At 47.0% G+C, this 23,454-nt stretch overlaps 1 pseudogene across 1 annotated transcript; it reads left to right on the plus strand.

Annotated features, from left to right (window-relative positions):
• Positions 1-3,935: 3,935 nt before the first annotated feature.
• On the plus strand, positions 3,936-4,476 carry LOC111520899 (annotated as a pseudogene). Its single transcript, XR_002724790.1, has one exon. The product of XR_002724790.1 is annotated as a ubiquitin-40S ribosomal protein S27a pseudogene (transcript).
• The last annotated feature ends 18,978 nt before the right edge of the window (positions 4,477-23,454 follow it).

Consider the following 23,454-nt stretch of genomic DNA (forward strand, 5'->3'; position numbering starts at 1 on the left):
TGCTGGTTCTTTTGTGCTCGCTCTGGTGGTCTTAGAAAAACAAGACATTTATCTTTGCTGGTTCTAGCTCCCAGATGTGGTTCCTGAGAGAGGGGCAGCAGTACAGCAGACAAACATCCATAAAATGGGTCCACACCATCATCGATGTGCACTGTGAATGCTGTCCCCACCTCTGTCCTATCTGCATTCCCATCTGTCCATCAGGGTAGGCAGCAGCGACTCATCTCTCTCTCTCTCTCTCTCTCTCTCTCTCTCTCTCTCAAGAACAGGGAAGCTCTACGGGGCAGGGAGCCTGCCCTGCAAGCCATTTTGTCCTCAGGTCGCTGGCTGGGTGAAATTTAGATGGCAACAAACTTAGGAACATCCTTTTCCTGCTTTCCTCACCCTCTCTTTTCCTCTCCCATCCCCTAAAGCGGTGTCTTTGGTAACGCAGAATCAGTAGAGAGAGAATAAGATGGAAGAAAAGAGGAAAGACTTGAGCCAGTGAGGAAAGACTTGAGTCCATTCACAACAAAGAGCTGGTAACTGAGGAGAAAGAAAGGCAGAAAAACCACCTGAATTGGTCTGGAGCGAGTCTGTAACTTAGGATGCCAGAGAATGAAGGAACTTTGGGAATTCAAGAACCAGTGAGCAGAAAAAAAAAAGCATTGCAGACTGAAGGGGTGGCCTGCCCCTCCACAGCTGTGGGTGCTTCTCGTTAGGTGGGACGAGAGAGTTGAGAAAAGGAAATAATAGAGACAAAGTATAGAGAAAGAAAAGCGGGGCCCAGGGGACCAGTGCTGTGTTTTCAGAGGACCCACACTGGCACCGGCCTCTGAGTTCCCTTAGTATTTATTGATAATTATCTTTACCATCTAAAAGATAGGGGAGTAGCTAGAAAATAGGATCATTGTAGGGAGGAAATCAGCAGTAAGACATAAGAACAAAAATCCTTGTAACATGAATAAGTTCAAAGGAAAATGCTGTGCCTTGAGATGCATATGCGAACATCTCCATAAACCTTTTAGCAGTATTGCTCCAGCAAGCCCCACCTTATTCCTAAAGGCGGTTTCTCCTTACTCAGTAAACAAGGCACACAATGGGTTTTACACCAAGATGTTCCATTGCCCAGGGACGGGCAGGATTTTTAACCAGCAAGCTGCCTTCGGGTACTTGTTTAACAAAGACACATCCTGCACAGCCCAATATCCATTAAACCTTGAGTCACCACACCACATGTCTCTTGCAAGGACAAAGTTGGGGGTAGGGTCACAGATTAACAGCATTTCAAATACAGAACTAAATGGAGTCTCTTATGTCTACTTCCTTCTATATAGACATAGTAACAGGCTGATCTCTTTCTTTTCCCCCACAGCAGACGTGTTGCTGTGGGTTATTATTCCCTTGAATGTTCTTTGAGTAAAGAGTGGAATTTCTTCACAGTTACTACGGTGGTCAGAGGATGCTTCTTTGACGGAAACTCCATGTAGAACCGACTAGGCAGAGCATTCGAATCAAAAGAATTTGGAAGCCAGATTGCTCCCAGAGAGTTTAATTATGAAGCACAAATCATCACGGCTGTGCACAGATGTGGGCAACTTCACCCTTAAAGAGAATGCTTTGGTCTTAGCTGGGAAGAGCTGGCAGGGAGCTGCCTGAAGGCATGCACAGGTTCAAAAAAGGAATGTGTAAATCAGGTGAGAAAAATGCTCAGACAAGGAAGCCTAGTGATGTAAGCATCTGCAGGGTGGATCCCCAGCCCTGCCAAACAAGTTCCCGGTCTGTTTGCCAGGTACTGCAGAGCTTGGCAACATCTGCACTTAGGATCCACTTAGGATCCCTTAGCTCACTACCCATCCGTCTTGGATCCCAGGCTGAACAGGCAGCCTGCTAGTTATAACCTAGTTTTCCATGTACATGTATCTCCAAGCCTCAGGGTGGAGCAAGTATCAACCAACAAATGCACATGTATTCCAAACGGCCTGAGAGTTCCTCTTTTCACCAACTTTCTGGGTTTTGTGAGACAGGTGCCTCAAGCTCACTCAGCCTGGGAGTAAGCAGGAACTGAATTTCTTAGCCTACACAACAGGGGCCAGACTTGGAACGGTGGGGTTATATCAAGGAGCTGCCGCATGGCAGTGACCCATCTGGTTGTGCAGGGGAGATGGCCTTCCCAGGGTGATTTCTCCCTTCCCCCAGCCGTCTCACCACAAGCTTTTCTGGTAAAATTACACAACTTCCTTGGTGGTGGCCTCTGAAATGTTAAGAATGAGAAAGAATATTCCCCAGACACAACTGTTGTTTTGGTCGCTTGTTTAATAAATATTGAATGTCCTGGATGCCGTGTAAGGACGCTTTGCTGGAAAAGCACAGCCTCTCCACTCCCCTTAAAACCACAGCCTGGAGAGGAGACAGATGAGAAAGAAAACAAAACAATACAGCGTGCAAGTCCCCCAACAGAGCTAATACGTGAGCGACAGGGCCACCAAGTGAGGGACTAGTCAACTCTGCCTACACAGCCATTTCCTCATTATTTTTTATTTAGAAGAAAGCCCAGAAGGTATAAAAGATTAAGGGGAAACTCAGACTTTTGTTTTTTTTTTGAGACAGAGTCTCACTCTGTCCCCCAGGCTGGAGTGCAGTGGTGCGACCTCAGCTCACTGCAGCCTAGCTCCAGGGTTCGAGAGAGTCTTGTGCCTCAGCCACCAGAGTAGCTGGAACTACAGGTGCGCGCCACCATGCCCAGTTAATTTTTGTGTTTTCAGTAGAGATGGGGTTTTGACGTGTTGGCCAGGCTGGTCTCAAACTCCTGACCTCAAGCGATCCACCAGCCTCGGCCTCCCAAAGTGTTGGGATTATAGGAGTGACCCACCGCATCCAGCCTGGAAACTCAGACTTTAAAAAGGGGGGAAAAATCAGATTTTATATTATCAAAAAAAAAAAATAGTCCACAAAAAAGGTAATTCAAAAATACAATATGTGTGGATTTGTGTAAACTGAATTTACTATATAACTCTAATTTACTTAATTAGTTCTTATTTTGGTTTTGTCACTGATGAGTTAAGCCAGTTCATCTTTAGGGGCTCTGTGAGGAATTTTTTCTCTGGCCACTATTTTTAGTTGAGCATGGTATTTATTGGTTAAGTTTTTAGTTAGAAAGGAATAGAATCTCGTAGTTATAAGAGACAAAGGTAGATGCGGGAGGGAAAGAGAATTAATTGACTTGCATAACTGAGTTACCTCTTGGGAGAGTTAAGAGAATTGAAGGACTATCTTTCATTGAAGGAGTATTCTCAGCTTAACATGTCATGGTCTGAGATAATTCTTAATATTTTAATTATCTCATTCCCATTCCACCCATCAGGGAAAACGAAGACACTGAAATGAAGAAAAGAGGTGAAGGATGATCATTCCATCTTTTAAGGATGTTTTCAGGAAACTGGCCCACAGCACTTTTCTTGTATTTCATTGGCCAGCATTTACTCACATGACCACCCCTCAATGCACTTCACTCTGTGAAGCCATGTGCCCAACCAATAATTGGGAGTTCTGCTGCTACAAAAAAAAAAAAAAAAAAAAGACAGATGTAAAACAAGACAGCCACCAGTTTCTGACACACTTCTGCAGGCTGCTAACTTTTCTGTATCTTTTCTACTTCTCCTCCTCTTAATGTTACTATTGTCTTTTCTCCCTCAATGTCAAGTTCTTGCTGGTGTAATCTCCCATCCCTACTCAGGATCCCCCTCCACTTATTAGCCTTAATTTATAAAAAGCCCCAGGATGGGAAGTGCATTAATGGGTGAGGACAACAAGAAGGGGATAGTGAGCAAGTTATACTAGATTTTTCCTTCTGAATAAGAAGAAAGAGTCTCTATATAAGCATACATGAATTTTTGACACCTTTGGATAGATAGAATAAATAGATAGATTTATGTTAAAAATAAAAGAACACCTTTTCGATCCGCCATCTGCGGTGGAGCCGCCACCAAAATGCAGATTTTCGTGAAAACCCTTACGGGGAAGACCATCACCCTCGAGGTTGAACCCTCGGATACGATAGAAAATGTAAAGGCCAAGATCCAGGATAAGGAAGGAATTCCTCCTGATCAGCAAAGACTGATCTTTGCTGGCAAGCAACTGGAAGATGGACGTACTTTGTCTGACTACAATATTCAAAAGGAGTCTACTCTTCATCTTGTGTTGAGACTTCGTGGTAGTGCTAAGAAAAGGAAGAAGAAGTCTTACACCACTCCCAAGAAGAATAAGCACAAGAGAAAGAAGGTGAAGCTGGCTGTCCTGAAATATTATAAGGTGGATGAGAATGGCAAAATTAGTCGCCTTCGTCGAGAGTGCCCGTCGGATGAATGTGGTGCTGGGGTGTTTATGGCAAGCCACTTTGACAGACATTATTGTGGCAAATGTTGTCTGACTTACTGCTTCAACAAGCCAGAAGACAAGTAACTGTATGAGTTAATAAAAGACACGAACTAAAAAAAATAAAAAATAAAAAAATAAAAGAACAAACTATATTACATTTTTTTTCTTTAAAATTTTTTTTTAAGAGACAAGGTCTTGCTCTGTTGCCAAGGCTGATCTCTCTATCCTGCTAGTCTCAAGTGATCCTCCTGCTGAGCTGGGATTACAGGCATAAGCCACCATGTCTTGCCAATAATGATTTCTTTTTCTTTTTGAAACGGGTTTCTCTCTCTCCCCCAGGCTGGAATGCAGTGGCGTGATCACAGCTCACTGCAGCCTCCATCTCCCCAGCTGAAGGGATCCTCCCACCTCAGACCCCAACCTCCCCTCAGTAGCTGGGACTAGAGAGGTGCACCATCAATTTTTTAAATTTTTAGTAGAGACGAGATCTCACTATGTTGCCCAGGCTTGTCTCCAACTCCTTTTGGGAGGATTGAACTCAAGCAATCCTCCCAAAATGTTGGAATTACAGGTGCAAGCCACTGTGCCCAGTCCAATAATGGTATTTATAAAATGTACCAAATGGCTTTGCAGGCATTTTAGATTTCAACTAGTGGTTGAAGGAGCCAGATCCAGGCAGTACCACATCCACCACAGTACACCCACCCAGTATACCCACCACACATCTGAACGTGTGGTAGGTGTTCTGGGATCCTAGAAATGCCCCAGAAACAATTGAGAGAGAGAGAAGAATGAATAGGTCTGAAGGAGAAGACAGAGCTTTTCTGTTAAAAAGACAAAAGGCAATTAGGGGTGGGGTGCCTAACTGTCACAGGTGGGTTTCCCGGGAAGCAGACTCTGCGAGTAGAAAGGTCACTGGGGAGTGCTCTCGGGAACAATCAATGCCTGAGAGAGGGAGGCAAGCAGGTTTGGCAGAAGAGAAACAGAGCTCCATGGAGAGCTTGGGGCTGGGGTGCACTTTCAGCGTTATTCCATTTTGAGGCAAGGAGACTGGGCCTTTGCACACCTCCATTGGCCATCGGGTGAAGGCTGCTCACAGAGAGGAGCCATAACCTGATGAAGAAGTTTTCTTGCGTGGAGGGTAGTTCCTGAAGAACTCAGCTGAGAGTCTTCAACTCTCAACCTGAAGCAGGAGGATCTGGGTAGCACACCACAGTGTCCACTACACTCACCCTCTTGAGATTAAGGAATATAGACATGTATTCCTGCTATTCTTTACATAAGACCCCAGAAAGCAGAGATTTAAAGGAGAATCAGGGATGAATACCTGAAGTTGTGGGATCTAACTGTGCTAGAAGCATCTGAGACAACTAGGCTGTCAGAAAACCTAAGGCAGTGACCACAGCAGATATTAACACCTGAAAATGGTGCAAGAGCCTAGATCCCCATTTTGGAATTCAATATGGATTTTACCTCCCAACACCGGCTGCTTCATCCTTTTCTCACCATTCCTTTTTTTTTTTTTTTTTTTTTTTTTTTTTTGAGATGGAGTTTTGCTCTGTTACCCAGGCCGGAGTACAGTGGCACAATCTTGGCTCATTGCAACCTCCACCTCCTGGGTTCAAGCAATTCTTCTGCCTCTGCCTCCCAAGTAGTTGGGATTACAGGCATGCACCACCACACCCAGCTAATTTTTGTGTTTTTAGTAGAGACAGGGTTTTTCCATGTTGGCCAGGCTGATCTCAAACTCCTGACCTCAGGTGATCCACCTGCCTCGGCCTCCCCAAGTGTTGGGATTATAGACATAAGCCACCACGCCCAGCCTTACCACTCTTTTAAAAGTGCCCTTGGGCTGGCACCCTTTTAGAGCCACTCTGTGGGGGTAGTGTGAGAGCAGGACATTAGAGTTTGACTCTAACAAATAATACTCACCTTTTATTTTATTTTTTAGAAATGTATCCTGCTGTGTTGCCCAGGCTGGTCTCAGACTCCTGGCCTCAAGCAATTTTCCCACCTCAGCCTCCTGGATATCTGGGATATAGGCATCCTGCCACACCCAAGGATACTCACCTTTTAAATAGCAATTCAGAGAAAGAATATTTATGAAAGGGCCAGCACAGTGCCCAGCACATATCAGTACCTTATATGTGTTAGCTGAGTTTAATTTTTAATCTGCTGCCACAGCCAACAAGGTTAAGAAAATACTGGCTGCGGCCAAGTGCAGTGGCTCAGGCCTGTAATCCCAGCACTTTGGAAGGCTGAGGCAGGCAGATCACTTGAACCCAGGAGCTTGAGACCAGCCTGGCCAACATGGCGAAACCCCATCTCCACTAAAAATACAAAAATTAGCTGGGCGTGGTGGCGCATGCCTGTAGTCCCAGCTACTTGGAAGGTTGAGGCACAAGAATCACTTGAACCCAGGAGGTGGAAGCTGGAGTGAGCCAAGATCACACCATGCACTCCAGCCTGGGCGACAGAGTGAGACTCTGTGTCAAACAAAAAGAAGGAAGAAAAGAAGGCAGGCAGGCAGGCAGGCAGGAAGGAAGGAAGGAAGGAAGGGAGGGAGGGAGGGAGGGAGGGAGGGAAGGAGGGAGGGAAAATGCTGGCTGCTATCAGGAAAAATGCGTGCCGCAAAGCTGACCCCCAGTTCCCCTCTAGGTGAGCCACAGAGCACCTGCAGCGGCATAAATCCTGACCAACACTAAGTGTGAAGAATGCCTAGATAGCAAAACCAAAGGGGTAAGGAATGGAATAAAAATTGGTGTGGAGATGTCGGATTTCTGAATGAGAACAGAGTAAATATAAGAACTCTTATGCAGAAAGGACATGTTACACAAAACATCTATTGTTTGTAGAATCATATCCATGCTACAAATATGTACAAATATGCATGGGAAGGATGTACACTGGCTTCAGGATAGTGGTTTCCTCTGAAGAAGGAAGGAGGGAAATGAAATTAAGGAGACACTAAACTTGACAGGTTTTTTTTTTTTTTAATTTCTTTAAAAGACATGAGGCTAGGTAGGGTGGCTCATGCCTGTAATCCCAGCACTTTGGGAAGCCAAGGCAGGAGGACTGCTTGAGCCCAGGAGTTCAAGACCAGCCTGGGCAATGTAGCAAGACTTTATCTCTACAAAAAATACAAACTGGGCATGGTCGTGCATGCCTGTAGTCCCAGCTACTTGGGAGGCTGAGGTGGGTGGATCACTGGAGCCCAGGAGTTGGAGGCTGCAGTGAGCTGTGATGGTGCTACTACACCCTAGCCTGAGTGGCAGCATGAGACGAAAGAAAGACAGAAAGAAAGAAAAGAAAGAAGGAAGGAAGGAAGGAAGGAAGGAAGGAAGGAAGGAAGGAAGGAAGGAAGGAAGGAAGGAAGGAAGGAAGGAAGAAAGGGAGGAAAAAGAAATCTGAGGGGGAGAGGAATCTTTGTAGGTAATGTCTGGGTGGTCTGGGTAAGGATGATTTAATCAACTGTACAAAAATCATCAAGTGGCCAGTAAGATAAACACGGATATTGCCATCATATCCCAGGATAATAGTACTAAGGGGCATCTCCTGAAATGTGATAGACATCATTTTCAGACTAAGTGATACAAAGAATAATTATTTACTGAAGACATGCTCTGTGTACTACAATTCCATAAGATCAATGCTAGTGTTCTCATTTTACAGAGAGAGAAACCAAAGCTGAGAGTCTGGTTGCACGGTTAGGAAGTGATGGAGCTGGGATTTTAATTCAGGCCTGTTGGACTCAAAGTTTTTTCCATCATACCACACTGCCTTTATATAGCATTTCAGTAAAAATTTAAAGCAAAGCAGTGGGTTGTGAAATTAATTTCCATAAACAAGATTAAAATAGAAATAGCTTCGGTAAAGGTTTAGATCAGTTACTGGGTGAAGGATCCATTCTGGCTTTTTAGGGAATCCGGGCATTTCAACTTTTTGTAGCTGGAATAGTGGAAAGCAAATGCCCTTGGGTGGCCCTGACTGTTAGACAGGGACTATGGACTAAGCAGCCAGGACGAATACAAAGACAAGGCTAAGAATGAAACAATTTGTATTCTAGTTCAGGCCAGAGGTGGGTCTATTTTTGTGTTTTGTTGTTTTATTTTTGAGACAGGGTCTCATTCTATCACCCAGGCTGGAGTGCAGTGGTACAATCGTGGCTTACTACAGCCTCGATCTGTGGGGCTCGAGTGATCTTCCCACCTCAACCTCCTGAGTAGCTGGCACTACATGCATGTGCCATCATTCCTGCTGATTGTTTTTTTATTTTTAGTAGAGGCGGTATCTCACTCTGTTACCCAGGCTGGTCTTGAACTCCTGGGCTCAAGCAATCTGCCGGCCTCATCCTCCCAAAATACTGGGATTATATGCATGAGCCACTGCGCCAGGCCAGAGATGGGTTTAAATCCTAGCTTTACTACTTGCTAGTTTCATGAGCTTGAATAAGTTCTTCAGAATTTCCAAGTCTTGGTTTACTTACCTGAGAAGTGGGGATAACAACAGTACCTCCTCTAAGGTTTTGAGAAGAGCAAATATGATGAGCATAAATTGTTCAGTGCACTGCCTGACACAGCACTCAATGCCACCATCATTATTATTACTTAACCCTTTGAAGCCAAGACTGTATCATTTAGGATTTGTTCAGCTGCAAGTAACAGAAAAACTAATCAATCAGGGCATCCATGAGAGACATTAATTGTCTCGTAATGAAACATCTAGAGAGAGGCCAGCTCCAGGTTTGGTGCAGTGCAGCTCACTAGTACCACTAGGGACTCAGGCTGTTCGTCTTCTCGTTGGCTTCTTGCCTCATGGTTGCAAGATGGCTGCCACAGTGCCAGGTGTTAAGGCAGGGAGAAAGGGAATGAACAAAAGGTCATGAGCCGCTGTTTTTCATTCAGGGATAAATTTTTCTTAGAGACCTCCCTGCAGACTTCCCATTACTCAGTGGTAAAGTTCAAGATATTTAACAACCAGCATGGCATGGATATTGGATAATCACAACAGATCAAATGCTAGTTACAGCCCTGGAACAAAGTCTTGGGATGCCCTTCTATGCCAGATGTAACCTGTAGACGCTGGACTGTGGGGAGATGCAGGGGGTCCAGGGCAAGGGACAGGGAGACCAGAGACCAGGGAAGCAGTATTAATCACCTGGTATAGAAGTATTCCAGTATTTTAACTACAGCCACTATTCTCATATGTTCCAGCTCAATGTCAGTCCTGCTCTTATGTCTCATTGGCCAGAACAGGACTACACACCCACTCCTAGGGCAATCACTACAGAGGGAAATGGAATTGCCCTACCCAGCTTAGACCAATCATGATTCATTCCTGGAGATAAACGAAATGTCTAACTGCTAACCAAATACAAGTGGGTTCCTGTTAGCAGGCACTCCTTCATTTGTTCATCTAACAGTGATTTCCTGAGCACTACATGCTGGGCATGGCATGGAGGATGGTGGGGGTGTGGCAGAGGGAACATGATGGGAGGTAAGTGCTGCCATCATTCACATCAGGGCTCACTCTTGGTAGGTGGTGCAAATTTGGGCAAATCTACGATGGCATGTATTCACCACTGCAGTATCACACAGAGTAGTTTCACTGTTCTAAAAATCCTATGTGCTTGGCCTATTCATCCATCACTCCTCCCAACCCTTGGCAACCACTGATCATTCTTACTGTCTCCATAGTTTTGCCTTTTCCAGAATGTCCCGTAGTTGAAATCATATAGTATGTAGCTTTTTGAGATTGGCTTCTTTCACTTTCACCTAACAATATCCATTTAGTCTCCCTCTGTGCCTTTTTGTTTTTCTTTTTTGAGACAGCGTCTCACTCTGTTGTCCAGGCTGGACTGCAGTGGCCTGACCTCCTAGCTTCAAGCAATTCTTCCACCTCAGCCTCCTCCTGAGTAGCTGGTACTACAGGTATGTGTCACCATGCCCAGCTATTTTTGTAATTTTTTTTTTTTTTTGTAGAGATGGGATTTTGCCATGTTTCCCAAGCTGGTCTTGAACTCCTGAGCTCAAGTGATTCACCCACCTCGGCCTCCCAAAGTGCTGGACCAGCCTCCCTCCCTATCTTTTTCTGATTCCATAGCTCCTTTCTTTTTAGCACTGAATAATATTCTATTGTATGGATATACCACAGTTTGTTTACCTATTCAGTTTCTAAAGGACACTGCCACAGTTTCTGCACCTGTAAAAGGGGGGTGATTAAAATAGTATCTACCTCATGGAGATATTACTAGAATCAAACAGGAGGATGCTGGAGCTTAGTAAATGCATCAGACTATGCATATAAAGCTTCTCAGCTGGAGATTCCATCAGTTGGCCCACAAGATCTCCCTTCTGTTAACTTTGTTCAGTTGCTTGTCTTTAGGAGGAGCTATCCTTAAGTCACCCGGGGCTGGTGAGAATTTAGCCCACTACTGAAGGCTGCCAGGGAGGAGGTGCCACTCCCTGCTCAAGCAGCCCATCGTGTGTCTCTCTGCCCTCCCATGGAACACAGATTGTTATCGAGAAGTCGTCACTGGAAATGTGAGCTGCTTGCTTTTTCTTTTCTTCCCAGGCGAAAGTTTATTTTTAAATAAATTTTTCCTTTCAGAACAAGGCTTAGATCTTACTGTTTAGTCATTTTATTCCAAAGTAGATACAATAGTTTGCCTCAACTCACCCCAGGACTTGTGGGTGCTCAACAGAGTGACAGCAGGAGGCCCTGCGCATCCGCTGGCCTTGTCTGTCCTCCTGCTGAATGTGATCGGCGGGGTCACGGTGCCCACTGACTGCAGAAACCCTCCGCTTTGTAGGAAGAAGAAGCATTGAATGAAAATCCTTCTGTGAACCGACCCGTAGTCATTTGATCTCACCTGCGCTTGTTACTCTATCGCCCAAGTAAAAATAAAGCCTTCTTAATTTAACTCACTTCTCGGGGAGGGGAAGGTCCATTCGACCCCAAAATTAACTTCGTGATTCTGAGCAGACTCTGCTTTGTGACTGTGTCCAACGCCCTGAGCTTGGTTTCACCTGGTGTTGGTCAGCCTCTTTCTCTTGGGGAAGACAGCCTGGGGGCAGACCAAGAGGTCAAGGTTTGGTCGTGTGCTTTTACTATGCATAGCGACAGGATCTCCCCTTCCGCTTTTCCAGTTTACAGAGCCTCTGGGTGGGGACTGGAGAGCACGACACAGTGAGTGTTTCTGCAGTCACAAGAGTGGTCTTGCCAGCAGAGAAAAGCTTCTCACAGGTGCACACAGTGCTGAACGCTCCTGCAAACTCTGGGAGGCTGAGGCCGTGCACCTCAGCACGCGCTGAGGAGAGGAGGAGCCCCCGTTGCAGACAACTCAGGACAGGCAGCCTATAGGTGGCACCCGGCCACGCTGCAGCGAAGCCCACCTGCCTCTCCTCGTGCTCATGCTACTCACTGAAGGCTCAAAGGCAGGTCTTGTTAATTCTAACAGAGGGTGAAACTGAGGCACTGAGAGCTTAAATGGCTTGTCCCAGGTGACTTGCTGTTAAATCATAACACTGGGATTCAAATCCAAAGTTATGTGACTAGAGAGCCTCGGGCTTTTGTTTTTCCTGCTATGCTGCTTTGCTAAACAAATGTCACTGACTGGCAGGGATCATTGCCAGTTTTTAAGTTCCCAATAATTTGGGGGAAAAAAAAAAGTAAAAGAACCAAAACGCATTTCTCCTCAGAAGTCAGGGGGGAATATGTCCTCTGGACCTGAAAAATGAATACGTGAATGAACAAATGAATGAATGAATGAATGAATGAATGAAGTAAATGTATCCTCCTTATTCTAACTAGAACCATGCTCCAGGGCCTCCCTGGCTTTCCGGCCTCCCTCACACCCGTTTCACGAGGCGGTTGGGCGGATGGATCCCCATCCTGGGCTGTGTCTGTCTCTCCCCTTCTTGCGCCATGTGGCGGGAAAGCCTTGAACAGGGAGTGAGGAACCTGGCTCCTGAGTCGCTGAGACTTGCAGAGCTTCAGGGGCCTCCATTATAATATGGGACGAGAAGCGCTCTTCAGTGCTGCCTCGAGGCTCTAAGAAGGTGAAGCTGCTGCAGGCAGCTGGGCAAGCGTACCAGGCGCGGGGCAGGGGAGGCTTTGGAATGAGGCGGCTCCACATCTCGCCATAGCAGGGCCAGGCAGGACCCAGGGGCTGAACCTCCTCTACTGTGGAGCCGGAGACCTCCCGGAGTCAGGCTGTCAGTTCCCAGAAGACAGCCGGGCGACCGCGCTGCAGGGAGGCCGGGCTGCAGGCGGGGCAGTCCAGCTGTGGCCGCGCCCTTCATTGTCTGAGCTGGGACTCAAGTGACATCTGTTGTACTATCCCCTTGATGTCTAAAAAGACAACCCACAGCCGCTTTCACTCCAGGGTAATTACCTGTCAACACTGTGCACAGTCTGGTGGGACAGTTAAGCTGATGTTCTCTTTCTCTGCCGTTTGGATTCTAGAGCAGAAGGACAGAAAGTTGGAAACAGTGGGCCCTTGCTCACCCCCTCAGAGTGCCCTGAAAGAACCCCAGCCTGGAGTTCCTTGGTTGCCTCCTGCATTTGCTTCCTGGGGCTGCCTTAACATAGTACCAGAAACTGAAGGGGCTTAAACCATCAGTCCCCAACGCTTTTGGCACTGTCTTCATAGAAGGCAATTTTTCCATGGATGGAGGTCGGTTTGGGGATGAAACTGTTCCACTTCAGATCATCAGGCATTAGATTCTCATAAGGAGAGCACAACCTAGATCCCTGGCCTGCACAGTTCACAACAGGTTCACACTCTGGGCTGACCTCACAGGAGGCCAAGCTCAGGCGGTAATGCTTGCTCTCTGCTCACCTCCTGCTGTGCAGCCTGGTTCTAACAGGCCACTGACTGGAATGGTCTGCGGCCCAAGGGTTGGGGCCCCCTGGCTTAAGCAACAGGAATGGTATCATCTCACAGTTCTGGAGGCTGGAAGTCTAAAATCAAGGTGCCAGCAGGGTGGTTCCTCCTGCGGCCTCTCTCCTTAACTTGTAGATGTCTTCGTGCTCACACAGCATTTCCCTCTGTATTTATGAGTCTGTCTCTAAATTTTTGCTTTTTTTAAGAACACCAATCATACTGGATTAGGGCCCACCCTAACGACATCATCTTAACTAATTATTTCTTCAACAACCTTATTTCCAAAGAAGGCCACATTCTGAGCTACTGAAGGTTAGCTACTGAAGACTTCAGCATATGGACTTTTGGGGGCCACAATTCAGCTCATAACATCCTCCTTTCCCAGTCCAGTTCCCCTGCCTCCTTGTCAGTTCTGTGACTTCCTCATATCATGCCAGTCAATTCTTTTTTCACTTAAGTTCTCTGAAGTCTATTTCTGTTGCTGGCAACCCAAGAACTCTGATGAAACATGGGCTCCTATCAGCCAGAAGGAGGGCTCTGTCTTCAGACACACTCCGGATTTCCCGACCAGAACTCAGACTGCTGAAGAACACCTCCACCTCAAAGGGGTTGGATGCCTGACCCTCTGAGGTTCCCCTAAGGAGTAAATGTGAGTTGTCGGGCAGCAGCCCACAGAGGGCAGCTTAACTCAATGCCACAGGGGAGCCCTAGTGACACACTGAGTCAGCCTCAAAGCTGGCTCAGTCAGGGGCAAGGGAGCTGGCGTTCTTATACCCCACACTAGACACCACGGCCCAGGGCTTGGTGTGTACATTCTCAGGCAGCCTGGAACAGTCCTCCAACAAAGAAACAAGCATGCTGCCACCGGAATGAAAACCCCCAGAACGTTAAAGAACCAGCCTGAGGGGAGATCTGCAGAGCTCTGAAGGTCTGCCATGATCCTCCACATTTTGAGTCTATGTCCTCACTTCCCATAACAAACCCTGCTGTGTGCTTTCCGGATTTGACCTGTGTGAGGCTGGCTCAGCCAGGTTGGGGCCCTGACACCCAGAGCGACTCCAGACACCACTGCCCTCTTAGCTTTAGACCCTGGCTTGACCACAGCAGGTGCCTCCCACTGCCTCTTCCCATCCCCCACCAAATGGGACACATAGACTGTCCTAAGCTGTATTACTTCTTAATATCAGCAGCCAAAATATACTGACCTCTGCACCGAGCTCTTTAAACCCATTGTCTTATTTAATCTTTATATATATATATTTATTACTTTTTGAGGCGGAGTCCCATTCCATTGTCCAGGCTGGAGTGCAGTGGTGCCATCTCGGCTCACTGCAACCTCCACCTCCCAGGTTCAAGTCATTCTGCTGCCTCAGCCTCCTGAGTAGCTGGGATTACAAGTGTGCACCACCATGCCCAACTAATTTTTGTATTTTAGCAGAGAAGGGTTTCACCATGTTGACCAGGCTGGTCTCAAACTCCTGACCTCAAGTGATCCACCCGCCTCAGCCTCTCAAAGTGTTGGGATTACAGGCATGAGCCACCACACTCAGCCTCATTTAATGTTTATAGCAACCAGACGGCAGGAATAGCATTAATCTCATCCTCAGATGAGGCACTGAGAGGTTTAATAACTAGCTCAAGGTCATGCTGCTAGAAAATGGCAGAACCAGGACATATCCCATGTATGTCCTCCTCCCATGCCCTCCTCCTAGCCCATTCCCCACTTCTAGGCTGGACCAGGGAATATGCTCAGGTTCAAGGACAGGTGAAGATGGTGGCGTAGACTCAATAGAAGTTCCTTTTACTTTGATTTACTTCCTAAGTAAATGTGAAGGATACAAATGCAATTCTAGTGCAGGTGAGTAGATGAGCTCCCCATTACTACTCTTTGGTTTCCTGAAGGCCCATCCAAAGTTTGGTGGTCTTAGAGGCCGCACAGGTGTAATGAGACATTGGCTATACTGGAGAAGCACAGAACTGTGGGCTGGCTGCCTTTAATACCCTGAGCTACATCACCACCTAGAAACAACTTCAACTGCCTTATAAAGCAATGATCCTGCTCCTTAGTGAGTCATGTCACCAAATCTCATCTGAAGGTGGGGGTTCCAGGCTGGACTGGAAGTTCTTGCAGTGTCAACACCAGGGCAGCTGCCCCTTACTGGTGTCAGTGTTGCATAGGCCTCAGAGTTTCCCATTCATATCCACTTGAGGGCTTTCCATGGGCAGGGCTGGACACACCTATCCACCATGCTGTCCCTCAGGCCTGGGACTGGAGCTGCGGCCCTTCCACGGAGGCTCTGTGAGTAAGGCAAACCATTCTGTCCTACATCAGCTTCACATGTGTCACTCTGCAATGGCCTCTGCATTTGCGAAATTCCTCCTCAGAAGGAGGCCCAGCTTCTGATGGCTTTGGGAGGTGATCATGGTTAATTTCACGTGTCAACTTGACTGGGCTAAGGGATGCCCCCATAGCTGGTAAAACATGATTTCTTGGTGTGTTTGTGAGGGCATTTCTGGAAGAGATTGGCATTTGGATTGGTAGACTGAGTGAAGAAGAGCCCCCCTCGCCGATATTGGCAGGCATCATCCAATCCTTTGAGGACCTAAACGGCACAGAAGAGGTGGAGGAAGGACAGATTTGCTCTCTGCCTGAGCTGGGACATCCATTTCCTCCTGCCTTGGACATCGGCACTCCCGGTTCTCTGGCTGATCACAGAACTTCTCTGCCTCCACAATCATGGGAGCCAATCCTCACAAATCTCTTTCTGTAGATCCATGTCTATCCTATTGATTCTGTATCTCTGGAGAACTCTGACTTACGCAGCCCCTTAGCACATTTCACCTCAGAGATGCTTGCAGGCCCAGGCAGGCAGTGGTGACTGCCCTCAAGTTCTCTCTCAGGACTCCTAGCTGGGGTCTGGGGAGCTTTGTTCTGGGCTGTGTGCTATATTGACTTTTCCAGGACCACTTCCAGACTCCAGCCACTGTATACAGCTGTGCAAAGCCCAACTCTAAGAGGTCCCAGCTACTCCGGAGGCTGAGGCAGGAGAATGGCGTGAACCCGGGAGGCGGACCTTGCAGTGAGCTGAGATCCGGCCACTGCACTCCAGCCCAGGAGACACAGCAAGACTCCGTCTCAAAAAAAAAAAAAAAAAAAAAGAGGTGCCCTTTTTATCACACACCTTTGGCAATGTGAGGAGTGCCCCTGGCGGGGTGCAGGGCACAGGGTGCGTGGCTGTACAGGGCAGCCCTGCTCCAATCTGCCCATTGTTACGTCCCATTTCCCCCAAGGTTGCTCTGGCCTAGAGTCCGAGCTGTGTGGTCAGAAATCTTTGACTCCTTCCTCTTCCTCATCCTCCATAGCCAATCAGTGTTCAAGTCCATTCAAGACTTTCCTCCTAACTACCCCGCACCCCACCCACATCAGACGCTTCCTTTGATTTCCACTTCTCCGGGCACCATCCATACCTCTCAGGCTCACACCTGGTTGGCTGCAGGGGCATCTGACCTGGCTGTCCTGCCTCCAGTCTCATGCCCACCATCCATTCATTGTCCAGCATACATTTACTAAGCACCTACTCTGTGTTGGGCACCCCATCAGACACTGGGCATGCAAAGAAATAGGACAACTGGGCATGTGGGCTCACGCCTGTAATCCCAGCACTTTGGGAGGCCAAGGCAGGCAGATCATAAGGTCAGGAGATCGAGACCACCTGGCCAACATGGTGAAACTCCATCTCCACTAAAAATACAAAAATTAGCTGGGTGTGGTGTCACGTGCCTATAATCCCAGCTACTCGGGAGGCTGAGGCAGGAGAATTACTTGAACCAGGGAGTCAGAGATGGTGGTGAGCCAAGATCATGCCACTGCAGTCCAGCCTAACAACAGAGCGAGACTCCACCTCAAAAAAAAAAGAAAGAGGACAGACACACCCACACAATTCTATCATCCAAGTATTCCCTTTCTACATATGCACACACACCCTCTAAGAAGGTTTTTAAGTTTTCATTCTCAGTCTTGAGGACTTTCGTTAGGCTGAGCAGGGTGAGGCCCGGAGAAATGAATCGGAAGGAGCCAGGAAAACAAAAACAAAAACAAAACAAAACTAACAAGCCTAGAGAGGCCAGGAGAACCTAGAGAGGCCAGGTTGCTTTAGACTGGAAAAAGCAGAACAAGTTAGAACCAGGAAGAAGAGAAAAGAGTATTAAGTGCTGACTGTCATGGCAAGTGCTTTGGGAGTTGAGGGAGGAAAACCGTGGAGAACAGGGACAGCTGTCCCGCAGTGATAAGTAGGGCTTTCATGAGGTAGCCGTTTTAGAAATTCCATCCTTTCAAAAAACTTCAGTAGAGATATATTTTTTAAAACTGGCATCAGACTGATGTTTTGAAAAAAAATGTGGCCCAGTGCTTACACGGGCCATGACATGACCCAGGTTATAGAGGAATAAGGCATGGGTCTTTGTTAAGAGCACCGTCTAGTTGGCAGAGACAGCTATATTAAGAAAATAATTTCAATACACTCTACTCAGACTTCACTCTCTTTTCATCGTTAAGATCCCTCTTTGCAAAGCCTCCCACGGCTTACCATTACCTGTAGGAGAGAGTCCTGTTCGGACGAACGGAGGCAAGATGGTGAACTTCCGGGTTCTTCTTCACCACCAACTCTTCCCGCGCGCGAAAATGCAGCCAGCGCCCGGGAAGGTGCAGACCAACTGGGCATGCGCCAGGTGACGTCAATCCGAAGAGACCAAGATTTACCTGGTCGCACCTGTGGAACGCCCCCCGACACGCCCGTGCCCTGCCTATTGCCCTCCCACTCCTAGAAAAGCCACTCTCGCCAGTGAGCCACGCGGCCTTATCACAGGCCCACTCCTGTCGGGATGTCAGGGCTGTGGGAACTCCGTCGGAGAGCTTGGGAGGGGAACTCTGCCGGCCTTCTTTGCCGAAGGTTAACAGACTTCTTCTCCACACCTTAGGTTACTAAAATAAACTTGCAGTTTTGCTCCTACACTTGCCTACCCGCTGGTTCTTTCGCGCCCGCTGGGCTGGTCTTAGAAAAAACAAATCAAGTCCCACATGCTTAGCCCTATGATGAATCATCCACTCACTCAACCAGATACTTTGTCTATTTCCTAAAACCCACTGACTAGCCACATGCTAGTTCCTTCAGGGTTTTGAGCCTCAGGTGTGCATCTGAAAAAGGGACATACTACCTGTTTATTGTGTCTGAAATTAAATATACAGAGAGATACATGAATATAGCCTATACTAGTGTTTGGCACAGAAGAGGTTCTTAATAAAAAACCTTCAACTTCGACAATAAAAGCAAACCTTCTAAGCACCTGCCATGTGCTACAGAGCCTGCTCTACAAACACCCAGGTGGCACCAGGCCTATCCAAGTGTAAAAACTCTCCACAGCTTAACCCCCATGGGCCTTCCTCTCTTTTTTGTTCTACTCTTCTCGATCCGATCCTGCTAAATTACTCCAAGCAGATACGAGTTTTACAAATCCTTAGACATGCAAAAATGGGAGTTCATCTTCCCATAACCCAACAGAACTTTGCTCTTATCCTCATTCCTGTGCTGAGAGTTGTTTCATCATAACTTTAATGATTTCCTTCTTTCTCACCAGCTGGTAGAATGTTCACTCCTCTTCTTTCTCAAAGATGGGGAAGGACTGCTCTTCTAGCGCCACCCCTCGCTCTATCGCCCCTGATTTTACTTACTTCATGGTTTATGGCAAGGGCTGGCAGACTTCTTCTATAAAGGGCCAGATAGTAAATATTTTTTGTTTTGTAGAACATTCTGTCTTTGGGGCAACTACTGAACTGTGCCGTTGTGGCTGGAAAGCGGCCTATACAATATGTAAATGAATGGGTGTGGCTGTGTTTCAATAAATCTTTATTTACAAAACAGGTAGCAGACCCTAGTTTGCTGACCCCTGGTTTATGGTATAAGCACTATGATCTCAGTCTTGGAGACTTTAGCTTTTAAAACCCATGAGACCCTTTTCTACCTCAAGCCTTGGTCCCTGCATTTGTAAATCATAGCTTTTATTAGTTATTAGTTATTGCCTCTCTGATAGAGATTTATGAAAGTCTCCTTAACAGACAGGGGCCAAGAATCAGACTCTTTGTTCTTTAAGTATCTACTCTTGCCCCTAAACCTGCTGAGTGTAGCAGGAGGGTCCCTGGTATAGCCCTAATAGGTCTGTTGCCCAGTGCACATGGCAAGTCAACATGCCAAAAAACCAGGTTGCAGCAGAGAAAGGAGTTTAATCATTCGGTCACCTAACGAGGATATGGGAGGAGACCTCAAATCCATCTCCTCAACGAATTTGGGTTTAGAATTTTCAAGGGTTTTGGAGTGAGCCAAAGTATGCAAATCATTGACTGGTCAAAGAGTTCAGGGTGAAGTCAGGGACAGGGAGACGAAGAAGCTGTATTCTCAGGCTGATCCTGTTCCTCTGTTGGGGTCTCCAAACTGCTTGCTGGAATTCAGGGTCTGAAAAACATCTTAAGCAATCCTTAAACAAAAGCCTTCTGGTTCTAATGTCAGAGATGCTGTCTATAGGAACAACGAGGTTGCAAATCAATTCTTAAACACATCATTAGAAATGCAAAAATGGAACTTCATTCTCCTATAACTGAACACAACTTTGCTGCTATCCTCATTCAAGTCAGAAATCCTATCTACAGGAACAACAGGGATGCAGATGGTTAGTATCTAGTGCTATATGACTTTTAGCAGTAAGGAAGAGGGCCAGAGTGCAGCCAGATTCATGCTTAATTATAGCTATATTTCTGTACAGAGCCCAGCATGCAATTCTCGTCAACCCTGTAGGGATGGTTTCTCCGGAAATAACAATTTTTGTTCTCTCAAGTCTTATTCCACTACAGCAGTGGTTCTTAAAAGAGTGATTCCCAGGCCAGCAGCACCAGGTCCCCAGACAGTGTGTTAGAAATGCAGATTCTTGGGCCTTACTCCAAATCTATGGGATGGAAAACTCGGAGTGGAGCCAGCTGTCCTGATGTGGGATTCCCACACCTGCTGAAGGTTGAGAGCCCTGCGCCAAAACTTCACATCTCGCATCCTGTTTTCCTTGCCCTCATATTTTGTCTGTGCTTTTTCCTCCACTCCAAATGCTTCTCATGAGTCTTTTCCATCCTCCTTCAAACCCTTCTGCTTCTAAAACTCAGCTGAGAATCGTATGCTACCTTGAGACAGTCCCACATGACTGCCGTCGTTAATTACCTCCTATCCTGTTGATGTTTTGCATATTAAGGTTTTGCCTCTGTAATGGGCCAGAAAGCATTTTCCGACAAAGAATCTGGCCTTCAATGTTTTTGCGCTGCTCACATCACCTAGCAAACTTCCTGTCTCAGGTCATTTTCCAAAAGGGATTCTAAGAAAGGACTTCAGAGCCTGTGACCTTCTGAGCCAGTGCCCTATGGGAATCCTTGTGAGGGAGTAGGGGAGGCAGAGAACAGGGAAGGGGGAGATATGAGAGGGAAGTGGTTCTATCAATGCCAGAATTGAAATGGTTTATTTTTTGTTTTGTAGAGATGGCGGTTGGCGGGGCTCTCACTTTGCTTCCCAGGCTGGTCTTGAATGCCTGGCCTCAAGTGATCCTCTTGCCTCAGCCTCCCAAAGTGGCTTTGATTTTGAGGAGCATAAGCCACACCCCATGTGAGGCAAGAGGCTGGCATTCTGTTCTCCCTGTCAGCAACTCATGGGCTGTGAGTCACCCTGAGGAGCGCCCGTTTTTGGGGAAGGAGTGCCCATTGACTGAGGCTGTCCTCCCCAGAGGACGGGAGCTGAGAGCCATCTGCAGCCACCGTAGCAGATCAGTGGTGGGATAGGCACCCCAACTACAGAAAGGGGATCTGGGCAGGGCTCTAGCACCATCTCTGTCTTATATAAAGCAGGTGTTCAATAAACATTTGATGATTAATTGATTCCTTCTACCCTCTCATTCCCTGTCTATATAAGTTAATTCTACCATAAGAGTACTGGGTCAATGAGTGCTCTAGCCCTCACAAAGCATTTCATAGACACACTCTGTTGAAGAAATACCAAGTTCACTTTGTGAACTGGAATAGGAGCAGCCTGGAGAATTCATGCCTCACTGTCTACGGGGGTGAGTGTGGACATGCGGGTGTAGAGAAAACGCACCATCTGGAACCAATGAGAAGCAAGAGGAAAAGGTACAGCCCCAAGCACCACAGCCCTGTGTGAACAGATACAATTTTGTGTTTCATCTGGTGTGTGAGTCATTTCCCACTTTCTTCTCCTCATCCCCCCTAAAGTCCAAGTCAACCCAGGAGGAGCTCCAGATGGCTCACCCACAATTAGGTCTTCTTTGATTGTTCTAGGAGGATTGATTAGTCACCACCATGAGTATAAAGACCAAATCAAGAGGCAATATGGCAGAGGAAGAGGGGGAGGGAGAGACCCGCCTGCTGCTGAGGCAGGCACAGAAGGGCCTGTGGATTACACAGATGGTGTGTCATTCAGACTCTCTTCTGGAGAACACTAACGTGGGGATGGGCTAGGTGTGTTAAACACTCCTGTTCAATGATTCATAGTCCTGGCTACACCCTAGAATCACCTGGGGAGCTTTAAAAAATACTGACACCCAGGCCCTGCCCTGAGCTTCTGGTGTAAATGGTGCATTGGAGCCTGGGGATGAATATTTCCTTTTTAAAAGCTCCCTGACTGGATCAATGTACACTTAGTGTTGAAGAACAATGTTGCAGTGCTTGCAATTTATTTGAACTGCAGTTAGTTTATTGCATTTCCCAAAGTATTTGTCATCTATCTGCCCAGTCCTGTGTTTGGCACTACAGAGAAAACAAGGCAATAGAAACCAGAAATAGCAAAGTATGTGGAGAGTCAAAAGGTTTGGGTTCAAAGTCCAAGTCTGCCATTTTCCTGCTGTGTGACTTTGGGGAAGCCAAGTCCTTGAGGGGGTGGCATGATTGTGAAGCTGAAAGAGAACAGAACTAGGGCCAAGGGCCCTGGGCTCTAATCCTTCCCCTTTGCTGTTAACTTTTGGTGTCACTTGAGCCAGTCACACCACCTCTCTAGGCTTCTGTTTTTCTGTGGATAAAAGGAAAGGATGAGACTAGATCAGTGGTTTCCAAATCTGGATTTAACAGACAGAACCTGCATGGAGCAGGTGTTTTTTGGTTGAAGTGTGGGAGGGCAAGGAGACCCACCTTAGGGACTCCTGCTTCTCCTTCCAGAAAATTCCTGCTGTTACTCGAGGGGACTCATTTGAAATCCACTGGACTAGAAGATGTGCTCCCAGGCCCCTTGCTGTGAAGTCCTGTGGTCCGGTCTCTCACTTGCTCTGGACAAACACTCTGAGCAGTACTTTCTGCACTTAGGTGCTTATGAATACTTCCACATGATGAGCGGGAATGGGTCCTGGACCTTGTCCACTGGGCACATTTTCCTTCTAAGTGCATTGTTACTTTGCTATTTCCTCCTCCCTGACTTCCTCTTGCATCCTATTATTGATTAGTTCTACTTGGTAAGTTTGTCTTAATTTCCAATTCTCTCTGCCAAGTTCCTCATTCCTTGAAGGATGAGCTGGCTTTGAAGACAATGATACATATGTTCATTGTGGATTCTAGAAAAAGGGGAAACTTCCCAGAATATTTGTTCCTGTGATTTCCATGACACTTCTCTACCAGGGGCTGTGGGCCGCCTCCCTCAGCTCTGATCTGGGAGAGCAATATCTATTCCAATAGTCAAGCTTGCTCCAGACTGCATTAAAGGAGGAGGAGACAGGGTGTTTCTTAATCGATGATGCCCTTATTAAAATTGTATACGTTGCAAACTCTTACAGGGCCTGAATCAGAACCAGGAGGCTGTGGCCACAGGGGACCATCAGAGTTGTTTTCAACCCCTCCGTGCCAGTTTAAGTCTTCTGAGAAGCAGATACCAAAATGGGGTTAGATGTTCCAGAGACATATGGAAAGAAATGCCTGTCCAGGTTGCAGGGGAGGACTTGGGAGGATGCAGGGGAGGAATTGGGAGGAGGCAGGGGGAGGCTTCTGGCCGCAGTGCAGATCTGACATCTGTGAAAGGTGATTAGGAAGGAGAGTATAAGACAGGAAGAATTTCAGAATTCAGGGCCATTCTGAGGGAGCCTCCTTAGACAACCAGGAATCCCCAGGCAAAGGCTGCCCACCTCGAGCA

The sequence above is a fragment of the Piliocolobus tephrosceles genome, chromosome 7 (genome assembly GCF_002776525.5).
Source record: "Piliocolobus tephrosceles isolate RC106 chromosome 7, ASM277652v3, whole genome shotgun sequence".
Lineage (NCBI taxonomy): Eukaryota > Metazoa > Chordata > Mammalia > Primates > Cercopithecidae > Piliocolobus > Piliocolobus tephrosceles.